Genomic DNA, 17,310 nt, shown 5'->3' on the forward strand with positions numbered 1-17,310 from the left:
CATTAAGTTGCTTATGCTGATGCAGGGGAGATCCTTAGGAAGAGAGAGTAAAACATAAACATGGAAAAAATCTTAGCAGGGATATCAAAGGCTTCACATTCCAGGGTAGACAGACTTAGAATTATTTAAGCCAAGTCATTAAACAAATAAAAGTCCAACGAAATGACAAAAACAATAATCCCTTGGGAGGGAGGGGAGGATCAGTATCCAGTATCCAGAGATGCAATCTAAAATAATCTTCAAGAAAAAACTATAAGACATGCAAAGAAATATAAAGTGTGATGTATACATTGGGGGAAAAAAGCAGACAATAGAAACTGCCCTTCAGAAGGCCTAGATATTGGACTTGGTAAAGCCGGGGGGAGGGGAGAGAAATAAATAAATAAATAAAACCTTTAAAAATAAATAAATAAATAAATTTTTTTAAAAAAGAAAGAGCTATGACAAATATGATTCAAGGACTAAAGGAAACAAACTTTAAAGAATTAAAGTGAAAAATAGTAATAATGACTTATAAATTGAGAATATTAATAAAGGTTATAAAATGATATTCTAAAAAGAACCTAATGGAAATGATAGAGTTGAAAACTGTAATAACTAAAATGAAAACTTCACTAAGTGGTTCAAAGGCAGAAGTGAATTGGGAAAAGAAAAAATCAACGAACTTGTAGATAGATCTAAGAGGTCTGAAAAATAGAAAGAGGGGTGAGGAAAAATGAAAAGAACCTTGAAGAACTGTGGGACATGATTAAGCACACCAATATACACATAATGGAAGTACCAAGGGGAGAGAAGAAAGGGGTAGAAAAGTATCTGAAAAATTAAAGGCTGAAACTTGGGAAGTGGATGTGGCTGTAATGATAGGGCTTCTGCTTACCATATGGGAGGACCCGGGTTCAACCCCTGGGGCCTCATGGTAAAAAAAAAGAGAAAGTGTGCCTGTGTCACAAACCAAGTGCCTGCACAAATGCCCGCACAGTGAACCAGTGCCTGCCGAACTGAGTCACACAGCAAGACAATGATGCAACAAGAGAGAGACAAATGGCAGAATCAAGGTGAAGCGCAGCAGAGACCAGGAATTGAGGTGGTGCAAGTGACAGGGAACCTCTCTCCACATCAGAGGTCCCCAGGATTGAATCCTTGTGAATCCTAGAAGAGAAAAAAGAGAAGAGAAGACAAAAAAAGAAATAGATACAGAAGATCACACAGTGAATGGACACAGACCACAAAAACAGCAGAGCAGGGGGAGGGGAGGAAAAGGGGAAAAAAAGGAAAAAAAAGCTGAAACTTCACAAGTTGAATGAAAAATACTAATCTAAATAACCAAGAAGTTCAATGAACTTCTAACAAGATAATCAAAAAAGATTCAGAAAAAGACACATCATAATAAAAATGTTAAATTTCAAATAAAATAAAAGGAAAGGAAAAATAAAATCTCAACAGCAGCAGAACAAATATGACTCATTATATACAAGGAAACCACAAGAAGGTTAAGACTGACATCTTATGCAAGATGATGGAAACAAGAAGGCAATTAGATGACATATCTAAAATGTTGAAAAGAAAAAATATTAAACCAAGAATATTATTTCCAGCAAAGATGTATTTCAAAAATGAAGGGGAAATAATGACATTCCAAGGGAAAAAAAACCAGTAAATTTATTGCTAACAGAACTGCCTTATAAGAAATATTAAAGGAAGTTCTTCTGCCCTAAAGGAAGTAACACCCAATACCAGTCTGAATTCACTAAAAATTCAAAGAACTCTGGTAAAAATAAAAATGTAGATAATGATAACAGTTAATAAAATTACACATTATATTATACATTAGTTGATTTAACAATGGGTTTTAACTGATTTAAAAAGAAACTACAAGACATAATATCTATAAAATTGTATTACTGTGCCTATAGTTTACAGAAATGAAATATAATTGACAATAACAACACCAAGGAAGGGGTTAGAATGAAACTATATTGAGGTTAGGAAATGGTACCAGATGGTCACACAAATTCATAGGAAAAAATTAAGAAACAATGTTTTTTAAAAAATCCAACAAAATATTTCCATTCTCCTTGCTTCTCTTAGCATCTTTTAAAACAGTAAGAATATATACTAGTTGTAACTATTGCTGAATTTGCAATATTTGTAATGTATATGTTAATATGTATGTATATGTTAACATATATAACTATAGCACAAAAAGGGAAGATAGGGACCTATATAAGAATATAGTTTCTATATCTTACTGGATTAAGTTAGTATAAATCTGAAACAGATTCTGATAATATGTATGCTACAAGCCTTAAAAAAAAACATTAAAAAATCCAGTTAAAAATCATTAAAGGTATTAAAATGTTATACTAGAAAATATCCACTTAAGACAAAAGGAGTAGTAAAGGAGAAAAGAAGAAAAAGTAGTGATGAGACATGCACATATATAAAGCAAAATTGGAAAACTAAATACTCCAAGAGCCATAATAACATTAAATGTGTAACAACAAATAAAATGGCTGAAATTGTCCGACTGGATTATGTAAACAAGATCTATCTATGTGCTAGTCAAAGGAAAACACTTTAAAATCAAAGGCACAAAAAAGCTGATATTAAAAGGGTGGAAAATATATTATACAAATAGCTACCATAAGAAAACTGGGGTGGCTATACTAACATAAAGCAATATATCCTTTAACACAATTGTTACTACAGGGGGAAAAAATGGGACTTTTTAATGGTGAAAAAGACACTATGTCAGGAAGACATAACAATTATAAACATATATGCACTGAACATGAGAGCTCCAAAACAAGGGAAAAAAACATGACAAAATAGAAGGGAGACATATATCAGTGAACAAAAATAGTTGGGTCCTTACATGCACCACTTTCAATAATGTGTTTTTGACTAGACAAAAGGTTAACAAGTAAATAGAAGACGAGAACAACACTGTCAAGCAACAGGACTTAATAGACATCTATAGAAATGCTACCTAATAATAGCAAGATATACATCTTCTCAAGTACAAATGGAACATTAACCAGAACAGACTATATGCCAATCCATAAAGTTTCAAAAGATAAGAAGGGAATGAAATCGTACAAAGTATGTTTTCCAACCAAAATGGAATTAAATTGGAACTCAGTAGGAAAGCAAAATAGAAGAAATTCATAAATGTGTAGAAATTAAACAACACACTCCTCAAATCCAATGGGTCGAAGAAGAAATCAAAAGAGAAATTAGAAAATGCTCTGAGATGAATGAAAATGAGAACATAACATAATAAAATTTATGGGATGAAGCAACAACTGTATTCAGAGAGAAATTTAATAGCTTTGAGATAATATAGTTTTAATAGTAAAAGAAGAAAAATGTCAAATCTATAACTTACCTTCTAGCTCTGGACACTAATAAAAGAAGAACAAACTAAATCCAAACCAAGCCGAAAAAGGAAAATAAGAAATATTAGGCTGAAAATATATAAACAGAATAGAAACACAATGAGGAAACACAATAAAGAAACACAATAAGGAAAACCAAATGAGGGGTTTTTGAAAGACAAATAAAATCAACAAAGCTTTGGCTGACTGATCAAGAAAAAAAGACTCAAATTATAAAATCAAGAATGAAAGATGGTATATCATTAATGACCAAACAGAAATAAAAAGGATAAGGGAATAATATGAACAACTATATGCCAACAATTAAATAACTTAGATGAAATGGAAAATTCCTAAAAAGTCACAAACTACTGAAACTGAAAAGAAGAAATTTAAGATCTGAACAGAACTGTATAACACATAAAGAGTCTGAATTAGTAATTATTTCTACAACACAGGGCCAGACCGCTTCAGTGGTAAAAACTACCAAATATTTGAAGAATTAACATCTGCATTTTTTTTACAAATTCTTCCAAAATATAGATAAGGAAAATTCCCAACTTAAGCTATGAGGCTAGTATTGCTCTGCTATAAAAACCAGACAAAGAAAAACACAGGGAAAAAAACTACAGAAGAATATGCTAAATTCCTCAACAAAATATCCACAGACTGAATTCAGCAAGACATAAAAAAAAATATGATGGCAATATGGCGTGTATCCCAGGAAAGCAAGGTTGGCTTAACAACTGCAACTCAATCAATATAATATACCCTATTAATTAAATAAAAGCCAAGAACCACATGATCATTTCAACACATACAAAAAAGCATTTTATAAATGCTAAATTTTAAAATGATAGAAATGCTCAATAAACTAAAAATAAAAGGGAATTTCTCAATATTACAAAGATGTCCTTGTAATAAAGGACATCTTCAAAAAATTTTTTAAAAAACACAAAATACTAGAGCTAACCTCATAATAAAAGGTTAAAGACTTAATAAAATAATAATAAAATAAAAAGACAAGAATGTCCATTCTTACCACTTTAGTCCATATTTTACTACAACTTTTAGTTAGGAAAATTAGCCAAGAAAAAGAAATAAAAAATATCCACATTGGCAAGACAGAAGTAGAACTAGTTCTATTTGCAGATGACATATCTTGTATATAAGAAATCCTAAGGAATCACCACCACCAATAAAAAACTAATAGATATAATTAATGAGTTTAGCAAGGTTACAGGATATGAAACAGAAAAATCAATTTTATTTCTTTCTATATACTAATTAACATTGTGAAAATGAAATTAAACAATTCCATTTACATATTGCATAATTATAAGAAAAAATACTTAGGGATAAATTTAATAAAAAGCAAAACTTTCATATGTATAAAAATATGTAAAGTATAAAACATTGTTGAAAGAAATTTGAAACACCCAAGTAAGTGGAAAGACACTCAAGAGTCATAGATAGGAAGATTAATATTGCGGAGATGGCAATCCTCCTTGAGTTGATTTACAGATTCATAACAACCCTATTAAAATCCCAGCTTCCTTTTTTTAGAGAAACTGAAAAGCTGATTCTATTATCCATATATAAATACAAGGAACCAAGAATAGACAAAATAAGAACAAAGCTAGAGGACTCATACTTCCCCACTTCAGAACTAACTACAAAATTACAGTAAATCAAGCCAGTGTAGTACTGGCATAATGGATAGACATACAGATCAATGGAATAGAATTCAGCATACGGAAAAAAAAAAACAAAAAAAAACCAACCTCCTCTACTTACGGTCAATTAATTTTCAACAAGGCTCCAAAGAAAAATCAATGAGGAAAGAATTGCCTTTCCAACAAATTGTGCTGGAACAACAGAATATCCACATGAAAAAAAAATGAAGTTGTATTTGTACCTCACATCATATACAAAATAAATAAGTCAAAAGAGATCAAAGACCAAAATATAAAAGATAAAATGATAAAACTCTTCAATGAAAGCATAGGGGTAGATCTTCATGAGCTTTAATTTGACACTGGTGTCTTTAGATATGACCTCAAAAGCCACAAGTGACCAAAAAAAGGGACATAAAATGAACTTCATTAAAATTAAAATTTGTGTGCTTCAAAGCATGCCATTAAGAAAGTAAAAGGAGGACCTAAATAATGGAAGAAAATATTTGCAAATTATTCAGAATATGTAAGGGACTCATACAATTCAATAAAAAGACCAAAATCCCAATTATTTTTAATAATTTACCCATTTTGGGGTAAAGGATTTGAAGAGAAATGTCTAAAAAAGAGATAAAGAAATTTGAAAAAATGCTCAACATCATTAGTCCTTAGGGAAATCAAAACCACAACGAGATACCACTTCACACCCATTAGTATAGCTATAATAAAAAAGACATTAACAAACAATAGAAAGGGTGCTAGCAATAGTGTAAAATGGTACAGCCACTTTGGAAAAGTCTGATTTTCCTCAAAATGTTAAAACATAGTGTTATCATTTGACACAGTCCAACAATTCCATTCCTACAAATATATACAAAAGAAATGAAAAAAATATTTCCAAATAAAAACTTCTACAAGAAAAGTTCCTTGGTAGCATTGTTCAGAAAAGCCAACAGGTGAAAATAACTCAAATGTCCATCAACTGATAATGGACAGACAAAATGTAATTTAAGAAGGAGTAAAAAGGGGAAAAAATACTGATACATGCCACAATATGGGTGAACCTTAAAAAAATCATGGTAACTTAAAACAGCCAGTTACAAAAAGATAATATATGTCCAGAAAGTCAAATCTATGGGAACAGAAAGTAGATTAGTGGTTGCATAGTGTTAGGGGGGACGTGGAAAAATGGAGAGATACTAATGGAGAGTAACCCACAAATGGAAATAAATTTTCTTTTTAGGGTGATGTTTGCACAAATCTATAAATATACTAAAAACCACTGAATTGAAAACTTCACACAGGCAAATTGGATTGTATGTAAATAAAAATGAAATAGTTAAAACAAGGTTTAAAAAAGTTTAAAAAATGGCTGGGCATGGGGGTGACATATAAATTGATAAGCTATTTTAAATAACAATTTGGCAACATCTAATAAAATTAAATATTTAATTGAAGCCATTCCACAATCTAGTGAAAATCTTAAAATGTGTGCAAAAGATGATGGGACAACCAGCAAGATAATGGCAGAGTAAGGAGCTCCTAGAGTCAGCTCCTGCTACAGGGCAGGTAGTAAACACGCAGAGCTATCTGGAGCACCTGTTTGGGGGCTACAGGAGGCCAGAAAAGCATCCTGCCACATCCTTGAAGGAATGAAAGGAGGAGATTGCTTATATGCAGAGAAGATTCGTAAGTAGAGCACTCCACGCCACGGAGGCTGGTGCCCATCCTCCACTAGAGTCACAAACTGACACAGGAGCTGTTCTGTGGCTGGAATTGAAAGTTCCACTTTCCAAAAACAGGAGAGGAAGAGATGGCTGGGTACCAACTTCAGATACTGATGAGTAAATTCAGTAGGCTAAAGTATAACCCTAGCTAAAGTTTGAGCCTGTCCAAGCTAGAAAGAGGCTGGTAGCCACCATCTTAACTCCATGCCTAGCAAGAGGGGAAGTGGGGCAGACTGAAAATCACAGTGCTGGTGGGGACCGGCTTCTTCTCATCCAGATCAGATTGCAGCTCTAGCCTAAACCTCAGTGCCACCTCCAGCAGGGAGGAAGCTGGGGGTCCTGTGCCAGGCTGTCCTGGAAATTACCAGCCAAACCGCAAAAGCCAGTGATTGTCCTACTCTGGAAGCACAAGCCAGCCCAGGAGCTATTCTGTGGCTTGAATTGGAAGCTCCATTTCCCAAAAACAGGAGAGGAGGAGATGGCTGGTTGCCAATTTCGGCTACTGATTGGTACACTCGGCTGGCTAAGACATAACCCTGGGAATAGGTGGGGTGTGAATGTGCCCAAGTTGGAAAGAGGTTGGTGACCACCATTTTTACTCCACCCCCAGCCTGAGGGGAAGCAAGGCTGACCGAAAATTACAGTGATGGTAGGAACCAATTTCTTTCACCCAGATCAGCCTGCAGCCCTAGCCTAGGCTTCAACCCCTCCTCTGGCAGGGAGGAGGCTGGCAGGCTCTGCACCAGCCTATCTGGGTAACTGCAGATATCTTTAACTGGCACAAACTGAAACTCAGACAGCTACCTGGGCAACTGCGGTCCTCTTGGACTCGCACCGCATAGATTGCTGCCCACCGCATAGATTGCAGCTCCATCCCTGATCCAGGCAGGGGAGTAAGGGGCATGAAGCTTCATCAGTCTCTCGTCTCTCTGGGTAAACTACAGTCTAGGCCTGCACAACTTGGATTATTCCACACAGCTGTGACTCAGTACTATCACTGGAAAAGGAGAAAGTTGGGAGAAGCTTCATTGGTCCCTGGCACAATGAGGGCAGCTTAAGCCTCCACAGCTTATAGTACCAATTACAACCTTGGCTCCTACTGTACAGCCAGGAAGGAGAAAGGGAAGGAAGCCCTAAACTAAAGAGAAAAACTGCACCCAGAATAAATATTCTAGAGAGCCAGATGCCAAGACACCAAAAGAAAATTACAATCCACACCAAGAAACAGGAAGCTATGGCCCAGGTAAAGGAACAAGATAAGCCTCCAGATGACATAAAGGAGTTGAGACAACTAATCATAGACGTTCAAACAGATCTGAGATGGCTAAAGCGATTAAGGATATTAAGACATTGGATGAGCACAAAGAAGAATTTGAAAGCATACATAGAAAAATAGCAGATCTTATGGGAATGAAAGGTGCAATCAATGAAATTAAAAAAACATTGGAATCATACAATAGATTTGAGGCAGAAGAAAGGATTGGTGGGCTTGAATAAATGACCTCTGAAAGTGAATATACAAAAGAACAGATGAAAACAAGAATGGAAAAAAATTAATAACGTCTCAGGGAACAAAATGACAGCAAAAGACATGCAAACATATGTGTCATGGTTGTTCCAGAAGGAAAAGAGAAGGGAAAAGGGGAAGAAGGAATATTTAAAGAAATAAGGGTAGAAAATTTCCCAACCCTATTGAAGGACATAGATATCCATGTCCCAGAAGCACAACATACTCCCATCTAGAAAAATCTGAATAGACCAACTCCAAGATACATACTCATCAGAATGTCAAATGCCAAAGACAAAGAGAGAATTCTGAGAGCAGCAAGAGAAAAGCAATGCCTAACATATAAGGGATACCCAATAAGATTAAGTGCTGATTTCTCACCAGAAATCATGGAGGCAAGAAGACAATGGTATGATATATTTAAGATACTGCAAGAGAAATTCTTCCAGCCAAGAATCTTATATCCAGCAAGACTGTCTTTCAAAAATGAGAGTGAGATTAGAATATTCACAGATAAACAGAAACTGAGAGAATTTCTAAGCAAGAGACCAGATTTTCAGGAACTACTAAAGGATGTGCTAGAGCCTGAAAAGAAAAGACAGGAGAGAGAGGCCTGGAAGAGAGTCTAGAAATGAAGATTATATCAATATAAGGAACTAAGAGTGTCAGAAGAGTGGTGAAAATAAAATAAGACAGATAAAACTCAGAAAGTCAGGAATAAACTTAACCAATGATATAAAGCACTTATATTCAGAAAACTGCAACTTAATATTAAAAGAAATTTAAAAAGGCATAAATAACTGGAAGAACATTCCATGCCCATGGATTAGAAAACTAAATATCATTAAGATGCCAATTCTACTCAAATTGATATAAAGATTCAATGCAATTCCAGTAAAAATTCCACCAGCATTTTTTTTAAAAATTGAAAATATGATCATCAAATTTATTTGGAAGGGAAAGGGGTCCTAAATAGCCAGAAACATTTAAAGGAAAAGTGAATCCTCATCTCCAGACTTAAATCATATAACCTAGCTATAGTGGTAAAAACAGAAAGGTACTGGCATAAAGACAGATACATAGACCAACAGAACCAAAATTTATGATTCAGAAACAGACCCTCACAGGTATGGTCAAGTGATCTTTGACTAGTCTGTCAAACCCACATAGCTCAGGCAGAACAATCCATTCAACAAATGCTGCTGAAAGAATTGGATATCCATAGCTGAAAGAAGGAAAGAGGACCCCTATCTCACACCTTATCCGAAAATTAACTCAAAATGGATCAAAAACCTAAAAATAAAAGGAAGAACCATAAAACTTCTGGAAGAAATTGTAGGCAAATATCTCAAGATCTGGTAGTAGGTGGTGAATTCTTAAAGAAGGTAAGAGGAGGACTGAGATGGACTACTGATGTTTAAGGTATGTAGAAGTTTTAATTAGCTTTACTGTAAAAGTTTGGATATGCATAGAGAGGGTGGTAACACATAGTGAGTAACAGCCAGTTTATAAATGGGGATATGGCTGAAAATGGTAGTCTAGGTATGTAAATGCCAATTAATAGAATGCTAGAGAATTATCTAGGAACTGAACAGCACAGTAAACCAGGAGTGGATGAGAATTGTGGTTGATGGTACAGATGCAAGAGTGTCTTTCGTGAGCTAGAGCAAATGTACGTCACTACTGCAGGGTGTTGGGAATGTGGAGAAGCATGGGAAAAATACAGCTGGTGTGACCTATGGACTATGGTTAGCAGTAATAATATAATATTCTTGCATCTATGCAAAAGATGTACTGTGTTGATAATGAGGCAGTATGGAAAATGTGAGCCAAATGTAAACTATGGACATGGTAACAATCAGATGATATTATCTTATCTGTAGCAAATGTTCCACAACAGTGTGGTGTGTTGATGGAGGGGTGTTGTTTGGAAATTCTGCACATGTGTGTGATTGTTTTATATATTTACAACTTCTGTCATAAAAATATATTTAAAAAAAAAATAGTGTGGGTTGGGGAAAAACACGCCAAATGTAAGGTAAAGACTATGATTAGTAGTAAGATTTAGACAATATTCTTTCATAATTTGTAACAACCGTCTCACAACAATGCAAGGTGTTGGTGGAGAGTGATTATACGGGACCCCTGTATGATGTTATGCATGTTTGCTTTGTAAGTTCACAACTTTTACTATACATTTAATTGTTTATATATGTTCATATATAAATGATCTAAAGATAATAAATAGGGTGGGTTGGGGGGAAATACTTTGGTTAGTAGTAATATTTTGACAATGCTCTTTAATCATTAGTTAAAAAGGTTTAACAATAATGCAAGTTATTGGTGGCAGGGTGAGTTATGAGAGTCTTGTATGATGTTATACATGTTTGTTTTTTAAGTTCACAACTATTGTTATACGCGTATTGTTTATGTATGAGTGATATACTTTAATAAATTAATTTTTAAAAAAAGAAGACAGGCGCAAGAATGTTCATGCACTACTTTGTTTATTTATTAGAAAATTTGTGACTTACAAAACAATCATGCATAACATACAATATTCCCATACATCATCAAACACTTTGTATTGTTGTGGAACATTTGTTACAAATGATGAAAGAACATCATTAAATATTACTGCTAACAATAGTCTATAACTTACATTTGTCATGCTTTTTTTCATAAACCACCTTATTATTAGCACCATGTATTAGTATTATATATTTGCTATAGTTCATGAGAGAATGTTCTTATATTCGTTCTGTGAACCACAGTCCATTATCTACCACAGGGTTCTGTGTTATACAATATTATGCCTTGTAAAATCCTTCCAAAGTCTATACTCAGTGGCTCTCAGTTTCATCAAAGAGTTGTGCTGTCATCACCCTAGTCAATAGTAGAACACTTTCACTACTTAAAAAGGAAAAATCCTACTACCCTTTATACCCCCCTATTGTTGACCCTTAACATTGATGTAGTACCTTCTTTGCTATTGACACAAGAACATTACAATATTACAGTTAACTACCATTCATAAGTCAATTTTATTTTCCCTTCCCCCTCCCCATCCCTCCACCCAGCTATTTTTGCTGTGTCCATTCACTGTGTGATCTTCTGTGTCTGTTTCCATTTTTGTCTTCTCATTTTCTCCTCTAGGCTTTACAAGGATTCAATCCTGGGGACCTCCGATATGGGAGAGAGGTACCCTGATGCTTGTGCCACCTCAGTTCCTGGTTTCTGTCCTGTCTCGCCTTGGCTCTCTCCTGCATCTCTCTTTTGTTGCATCATCATCCTGCTGTATCACTTGCTGCATGGGCCTGGCTTGCCTTTACCAGGAGGCCCCAGGGATTAAATCCTGGTCCTCCCATATGGTAGATGGAAGCCCATTCTCTTGAGCCACGTCCGCTTCCCCATAAGTTATTTTAATTATATTAATTATATTTTCCCCACAAATCACTTTTTTACAGTCTTGTAATAGTGTTTTACATTTGTTTTCATTCATAGACTATTCTTGTATTTATCTTATTAACAACAATCCTCCTTCAACACCAAATTCACTGTACTGTCCCTAGTTCATGCTTTTTTTTTCAAATGGCATTTACATCCCTAGATTACCCCTTTCACCACAATCACATAAATCAGGGATGCTATACTCTTTATAGTGTGTTATAATCAACTCATCCTATCTCCTAATAAACTATACTCTAGAGTTTAACTCCATGAGTTTACGCAGCGCATTTAGTTCATATCAGTGATACAATATTTGTCCTTTGAATCTGACTTATTTCACTCAACTTAATGTCCTCAGGGTTCAACCATGTTGTCATATGCATCCCAACTTCATTTCTTACACCTGAATAGTATTCCATCAAAGGTGTATACTACATTTTGTTTATTCATTCATCGGTTGATGGACATTTGAATTGCTTCCATCTTTTAGCAATTGTGAATAATACTATGAAAATCAGTGTGCAAATGTAAGTTTGTGTCATTGTTTTCAGTTATTCTAAATATATTCCTAGTAACAAGACTGCTGAATCACACTGCAGTTCTTCATCATGCTGAGGAAGCTTCCATCTATTCCTATATTTAAAGTGTTTTTATCATGCAAGTATGCTGGATTTTGTCAAATGCCTTTTCTGTATCAATCAATAATATCATAAGATTTTTCTTCCTCAATTTATTAATGTGGTGTATTCCACTGACTGATTTTGTGTTGAAACACCATTGCACACCTGGGATAAAATCCACTAGATCATGGGTCTGTAATTCTTTTAATGTCCTGTTGGATTTGATTTACAAGTATTTTACTGAGAATTTTTGCATTTATATTCATTAGCGATCGGACTGTAATTTTCTTTTTCTGTAATACCTTTATCTGGCTTTGGTATTTGGGTGATTTTGGCTTCATAGAATGAGTTTAGTAGTGTTCTCTCCTGTTCAATTTTTTAGAAGAGTTTGTGTAAGACTGGTATTAAATATTTGAATGGTTGGTAGAATTCACCTGTGAAGCCAGGGTTTTTCATTTTGGGGAAGTTTTTGATGACTGTTTCAATCCCTTTACTTATGATTGATTTGTCTTCTATTTCTTCTATGGTTACTGTAGGTTGTTCATATAGTCCTAGGAATTTGTCCATTTCATTTAGATTGTCTAGTTTGTTGGTGTACAGTTGTTCATAGCATCCTTTTGTGATCTCTTTTATTTCTGTCAGTTCAGTAGTAATGTCCGCCCTCTCATCTCTGATTTATTTACTTGCATCTTTTCTTTTCTTTATCAGTTTAGCTAAGGGTTTGTCAATTTTGTTGATCTTCTTGAAGAACCTACTTTTGGTTTTGTTGATTATTGTATTTTTGTACTCAATTTCATTTTTTTTTTCTGCTCCAATCTATTTCTTTTTTTCTGCTTGGTTTGGAATTACTTTGCTGTTCTTTTTCTAGTTCCTCCAGGAACAGTTAAGTCTTTGATTTTAGCTCTCTCTTCTTTTTTAATGTTAACACTGAGGACTATAAATTTCCCTATCAGCACTGCCTTTACTGCATCCCATAGGTTTTGATATTTTGCATTCTTGTTTTCATTTGTCTCGAGATATTTACTGATCTCTCTTGCAATTTCTACTCAATGATTGTTTAAGAGTGTGTTGTTTACATGTAGCACTGTTTTTAAGGGTCAATAAATGGAAACTTCCCAAGTATTTATGAAGAGATGAATGAATAAATTGGTGAATAAACTTACAATGGAATACCATACAAAATGTATCAATGAAAATAAAATTGCAAAATAGAATATTGAGAAAAAAGCAAATTGCAGAATGACAGGCATAGTGTGATACCTTTCACAGCTGAAAACATGCAACACAGGAGCATATAACACTTTTAGATGCCTAAATATGTAATAATAATGTAAAAATTTCTTAGGAATAAAAACCACCAACTTCAAGATATTGATCACCTCTGAAAAGGAAGGTATTGTGATTTGGACAGACATGAATTATAAATATAAGTGTCATTTCCTTAAAAAAACCTATAGCAACCATGATAAAATAGCAAGAATTTATCTTGTGTAATAGGTATATGCATTTCTTATATTAGTCTCCATTTTTCTGTATGTTTAAAATATATTTTAATTTACAAATGCAATAATTCAATAAATTTAATTTCCCTAAATAGCAAACCTCTTCAAAAGAATTTTTTTAAGTGTTTCAATTAATATATTGAGGGCAAATATTATTCACTTTTGCCAGCATTAGGGTACTACTAAAATGAAAGAATTCATTTAGCTAAATGTAAAGTTTTTTTAATTTTCACATTATTATGCATGAATTCAAACACTTTGAAAAATCACATGTTCTCTGGCCTTCCCACTGTCATTTGACAAGGCCATTGTTTCAAGACTATAATAATTATTTAGGATTGAGGGAGACCATTCAGTGGGATATTTTTCTTCCTGTTTAGTCAGTGGAAATCACAGAAATGACAACTGTAATTAAATCTTTTTTAACAACATACCTATGAGTTCTAAGTCTGGATGAAAATTATTTCTAACCTTATGAACTTTCATATTGTACTACACTAAAAGAAATTATTCCAGTTTTCCTTTCTATCAGAAATGCTTATGACAACTAAATAAATAGGAAGCCTTCACTTCTCATCTTTCATAGCTATTCAAAAGAAGCAATTCTGTTTGCCAGGATTGCCTGCCAAAGATACAGATGAAGCAAGTGTAAGATTTAACACTAAGTTATCTCATCCAAAGAGCTAAATGCTTTAACAAAAATAGTGTTAGGGGAGAGGGCTCCATTTAACCAGAAGCCAAAGAAGTTACATATTATTTCCACCTCCTGGTAATAATGACAACTTTGGAGAGTGAAATAGGATTTTTCAGGTTGAAATAAGATATTATTGAGGTCCAAACATCCACAACTATTATCATTATATAAAAGTTTATCTTTTCAGAAAAGTTAAGACCTTGTTTTCCATAATTATATGAAATACAGATTATTCCTTACTTAATTTTTTCTGAAGAAACCTAACAAGATAGAAAGTGAAAGATTTTACACCATCGCCTTCTAACATTTCTCTTAGGGACCACAAACAGGTTTCATCTTGTATGTCAACTCTTGCTACCACAGCACTGTGTCAAAAAGAAGGTTCTGAGACCATCCATGCTTACTAACAGAGTGGCGAGTTAATTTAAAAAATGGTGGTTTATAAACCAAGTATTTACAAACCTAACATTGTATCTGTAACTGGAGGTAAGAAAAACTAATCACATTTATTCACCTATAAATATGTTTGGGAATATGTAATAAAGATAGTTTCTCTTTAAATTATTTAAACAAAATTAAAATAATTACTATCTATATCATCAGTAATATCTATATGCTGGGGAAAAAGAAATTTTCCAACTAGAAGGAATCTATAGGAATGTATTGATGACAGGGCTGGTGATGACAACATAAGTCACAGGAGAACAAAATTGAATGACTAAAATATTTATTGTTTTGGTAATATAAAATATAGAATGTAAAGATAAATGTTTTAGATTATCATGATTATCTTTCCCTCAACAAATGAAAACACTTATAAGAAAGTGAGAGTGCTTGCATTGAACATAGGTGTGCCTAAGGCCTCAAAAAGGCCATCGTTTAGAAGAAAAAGTGGAAGTGTTGATGAGAGAAAGGAAGAAACCAGTTCTGCAAATTAATGTTCATTTCCAAATTTCAAGTAAACAGCTTTATTAAGAAATAATTTACATACCATGAAATTCAACTCTTTGAAGTATTAAAATCAGTAGTTTTACAATTTTGCATTTTCATCACCCCAAAAAGAAACCCTATAACCATTAACATCCACTGCCCACTTCCCCTTCCCCTCCTCCCAGCCCCTGTCTCAAAGGATTTGCCTTATGGCCTTTTGTGACTGGCTTGTTTCACTTAGCATAATGTTTTCAAGGTTCATCCATGTTGTAGCATCATATCAGGAATTCATTCCTTTTTAAAAAAATTTCCAAACATATTCCATTGTATGAATATACCACATTTTATTTATACACTCAACAGTTTAACATGAGTTGTTTCTGCTATTGCCTAATATTATAATGCTGCTATGAACATTAGTGTACAAGTTTTTGAGTGGCCATATGTTTCTATTTCTCTTTAGTATATTGCTAGAAGAATTGCTGGGTCACATGATAACTCTATGTTTAAGATTTTGAGGAACTGCCAAACTATTTTCCAAAGTGGCTGTTCCATTTTACATTCCCAACAGCAATGTGTATGTATGAGGCTTCCAATGTCTCCACATCCTTCCCAACATTGTTAATGCCTTTTTATTATAGCCATCCAGTGGTTGTGAAGTGGTATCTCATTGTGCTTTCTAATCGGATTTTTTAAGGCTTAATGACTTTTCAGAGGGGAAATGACCATTTGCATATTTGTTTTAGAGAGATTTCTATTCTAATTCTTTGCCCATTTTAAACTTGGGTTATTTGTCATCTTTATTGTTGTACTATAAGAGTTCATAAGTTCCTAATACAAGTCCCTTATTAGATATGTGATTTGCAAGTATTTTCTCTTATTCTGTACTTTTGTGTGTGTGTATGTTCCATGATTTATTTAACAAGATACTTGAGTTATTTCTCAATCCTTTGTTATTCCTCCATCAAAGCTATGATAAATAACCCTTATATTACATTTTCTGTCCTTTCATACCCGCTCAGGTTTATTTGTAGGTCAGATCCTCGAAAGGGTAATTGCTCAGTCAAAGGATATGTTTGGTAGGAATTACCAGAATCTTCTTCCTCCAACCTTTGGTGTATGAGAATGCCTGTTTACCCACAACCTTGCCAAGAGAATATACTATCAAACTTTTGGGGTTTTGTCCATCTGATAGGTGATAAAACTGTGTCTCAGTGTAGTTTTCCTCGCATTTTTCTTGTTAAGATTGATATAAGTGCCATTTCTGCTAGCTCCCATGTCTAAGGATGAGGCTTTTCTCCTGATAAGTCTACAAGTATGCCTTTGACTCAATTTCTTCCTATTGCATCTAGGACCTTCAGCTATTCCCTTTTCCTTTGGTACATTCAATGATGACTAAATATTACTGTTTCTTTTCTAAATTAAAATATTCCTGCTTTCTTTATATTCTGGCTAAATATTACATACAAACAATATGGTAAAAAGGGAAGAGCATGTAAGTTTCCTCCATACACTGAACTTGAACAACATCTAACTCTAGGGTGAACCACCATTTTCATTTTCTTATGTATTCCTTCAATCACATTCTGTACATATGCAAGGAAATATGTATACATTTAATTTTATAGATATATTCAAATGGCAAGATATGGTTTAATTAGGATAACACTAGCTATTGCAATAATCAAACTCTCAAATCTTTAGTTTATCACATAGAAGTTTCTTTTGCACTCACATGTCAGTTCAGTGTTCAATGGGCAGTTTTTCCATGCATTTTTCAGGAACCCATGCTCTGCCATATCCCAGGGCTTTAGAATTCTTCATTTG

General features: G+C 34.0%; 1 long non-coding RNA gene across 1 annotated transcript in view; it reads right to left on the minus strand.

Annotated features, from left to right (window-relative positions):
* LOC131274312 (uncharacterized) overlaps positions 1-17,310 on the minus strand; it is a 138,550-nt gene that overhangs the window by 109,357 nt on the left and 11,883 nt on the right. Inside the window, exon 2 of the long non-coding RNA XR_009181526.1 lies at positions 17,219-17,301. This is a non-coding gene — a long non-coding RNA (uncharacterized lncRNA). The remainder of the gene's footprint in view (positions 1-17,218; positions 17,302-17,310) is intronic.

This window comes from Dasypus novemcinctus, chromosome 18 (genome assembly GCF_030445035.2).
Source record: "Dasypus novemcinctus isolate mDasNov1 chromosome 18, mDasNov1.1.hap2, whole genome shotgun sequence".
Lineage (NCBI taxonomy): Eukaryota > Metazoa > Chordata > Mammalia > Cingulata > Dasypodidae > Dasypus > Dasypus novemcinctus.